The sequence below is a fragment of the Gossypium arboreum genome, chromosome 3 (assembly GCF_025698485.1).
Source record: "Gossypium arboreum isolate Shixiya-1 chromosome 3, ASM2569848v2, whole genome shotgun sequence".
NCBI classification, from domain to species: Eukaryota; Viridiplantae; Streptophyta; class Magnoliopsida; order Malvales; family Malvaceae; genus Gossypium; species Gossypium arboreum.
The window spans coordinates 42,293,364-42,296,521 of NC_069072.1; the positions used below are offsets into that span (position 1 = coordinate 42,293,364).

Consider the following 3,158-nt stretch of genomic DNA (forward strand, 5'->3'; position numbering starts at 1 on the left):
AGGTAGACCTAATTGTAAAAGTCACAAAAAATGAAAAATTACAAAGAAAAAGCAATAATTGAACTTACATGATGAAAAATATGAAAACCCAGCTCAAACCCTCTTCAATGGCTGTTTTTGACAGAAAATTCATGAAGAAAATGTCTAGAAACTATTAAAATAACATTTGGCCATATAAACTTTATTTTAATTCCAATTTTGTCCCCAATCACATAAATATCTTTGATTTTTTTCACGTTATGCCGTCTCATCCATTTAAGATGGTATATTTTCCCTTTTAGTCCTCCTTTATTTTCTATTAGACTATTTAATCACTTTAGCAAGTTTTACACCTTTTTCAGTTTAGTCCTTTTTAATTAATTAATCATCAAAACATTAAAATTTTCTAACAAAACTTTAATACTAACTCAATGACACTCCATAAATATTTCTAAAATATTTATGGTTCAGTTTATAAATTCAAGGTCTCGATACCTCGTTTTTTACCCAATTTATCTAATAATTTTTTTAAATCACAAAATTCACTAATTCAAAAATTCTTCTAATACCATACTTGACTCGTAAATATTAATTTATTAAATTTTCAAGCTCACTCGTCGGATTTAGTGATCTCGAATCACTGTTTCCGACACTATTAAAAATTAGGTTGTTACAATACCCGAAGGTTTGAATAGAGTATGCGCCTTACATCAACGACGTTTACCGACTAGAACGAATTCATAGTGTGTGAAGATTGAATTCTCGGTTGTTCCAGATGAAACTATGTGGTTGTCGGTATTTAATGCGTTGTACGAGTTGGCACCGAACAAGGAGTTGTGTCGTATCTCAAAAGGTCACCCGAATTCCACAAAGATGAGGAACAACATGGATATTCGAGAAAGGAACAATCAATAGAGATTATACGGGTACTGTAGAAACTCAGGGCATGCAAAGACAACATGTTTTATGTATAAGGATACATTGGGGCCTCAGGGTCAATAGGATTATTTTGTTCTAAATAATATTGCGGATGCAGTGCTTTCTTTATTTAGGAAATTGAAATTTGTTACGTATTGTTAACTTACGCATGACTCATGTTACAAAGAAACGAAGACAAATGTAATGTTCAAGTGAAACAGTGTATGGATTTATTTACTTTTGTATATATTTTCATCGTAATATTAAAAACAACAAAAATACATTAACCATGTTATTAGGGAGAATGCGTACTGCAAGACAGTGGACGACGGTTGCGTGGAGGATTTCTACATACAACGGGAGGTGTATTCGAAGGTACGAGCCTGTAAACTTTATCTTCAGTGTCATCCTCACTAGGACTCCCACCTATCAATGCCCTCTAGCCTTCTTCTTCAGGTTCGCTAGTGTCATCCTTATCCTCCGTGGTCGGTTATTGCAGGTCCTAGCCTTCGATCTTATATCCGACACTCTAGCGAGAAATGGTTGCACCAATGACCCACCTTGGCAAAATAGTGATATGGACAGTGTTTGGGTCATTATAAACACGTAACCATAAGGTGCCCCAAATCTCAGGTACGTAGACATTGCCTCAGTTATCGACATTGGTATCGAGTGTTATATGGGCATCTGCATTGGTGTCGAGTATTGTATTGCCGTTAATATCATCATTGGTGGCAGTGCATGGTCAAGCATCTAGCTTGATAGAGGGGTGAAATATGCGATGGACATCGGTATAGGGAAATATGTTCTTGTGGGAGCAGAAGAACCGACCACTTACAGAAGTGGTCCGTAGTGCTGTGGTGCTTATGAAAAAATAGGGGGTTAGTGTAATGAATCGGAATAAGTGGAGTGAACTGACCCATATATTGCATAGACACAGGCAGTGTTTCTTCTACCGGGGCCAATGACGATCCCGTCGTGCGACCGCATCCCCTCCTATGCTGCTGCTGTGGCATTCATCGTTGCCTCTTATGCCAAATATGCCTTCTCATCTCCTCCGGGGATAGCAGATACGACTTACCGACAAGTACAAAGCACAACAGGTACTCGACATCTGCCATTGTGTACGCTGAGAAAAATGGTTCGCGGATGGGTAAGGATTGCATCCTATGCTCCTAAGCCTCAATGTGCTCCCTGTGCCGCTACGACCAATCGTTGTCGTTCTTCCCATGCATGTCCACCTTGTGCAGCTCCTTTAGGTCTTACAGTGGTGGAAAAATACATTTCCTCCACCTGAACTACCGTAATATTCGGTCTGATTCGTGTATTTCCATTGTTGTGTACACTACTAATGGCATATTGGTGTCCCACATCTCCCGATTTTCCAACACTTTGGATGGGATGTAAGAAATGATATCGTTGTCGGTGTACGACATCCATTCAAACTGAAAACTAAAATTGTAAATATCATTATGTACGGATTTTTTTTTACGAATTATTATGTAATTAATATAGGTTCAAAGGAATAAGTAACTAACCTCTACTTCCGAGCGTTATCTAACAACAACCTAAAATTTTCCAATTCTTCGGGCAATCCCACGTAACTCAGCCCATGGTTCCACCTGTGCAAGCGATATGTTAGTTGAAATGTATAATAAATAAAAAAATTTACTGTACAAACTACGTATTTACTATTAAATGATGTTTACCTCATCACCAACGGGAATATGTATGGGTTGGTCACTTTGGTACGTAGAAACGGTAGTCGCCATTAAGCCTACGACTATAACAAGAGCAGACAACTATTGGTCAACATTTTATTTGATATCATGGCTCGACACATCTCCTAGTATAACATGGATAAGACGGCCAATTCCCAACTTAGTTTTCCACATTCATTGAAGTGCACTAGATGTAGTAGCCAACTTACGTGCACCAAATTTTGAGATTTGTCTAGCATTAAAATGCCTTGATTAACGTATTGTACTATGACCTCCTCCGTTTGATCTTGAGGGAGCTTGTCGAAATTATTCTACAACTAGTTGATTGATATCCGACGACCTTCAAACTTATACAGGACCTTCCCTAACACTGCTCAACAGAGGTCCATTATACCCGGAACGACCGTTGATCCCATGATGACTAGCCCAACCACTGGCAAACTAAGCTGTAGCATTACGTACTCGAGTGTGATTGTACAATCGCTGTATGAAAGGTGGAAAGTATGTGTTTCATGCCTCTATCTTTCTACCAATGCAGTG

General features: G+C 38.4%; 1 long non-coding RNA gene across 1 annotated transcript; it reads right to left on the bottom strand.

The window, feature by feature from the left end:
* Positions 1–1,117: 1,117 nt before the first annotated feature.
* Positions 1,118–2,703, bottom strand: LOC128290128 (uncharacterized). The gene is made up of 3 exons (XR_008279771.1): positions 2,607–2,703; positions 1,817–2,519; positions 1,118–1,584 (listed from the first exon to the last, which is right to left on the bottom strand). It is a non-coding gene; the product is annotated as an uncharacterized LOC128290128 (long non-coding RNA).
* Between the last annotated feature and the right edge of the window lie 455 nt (positions 2,704–3,158).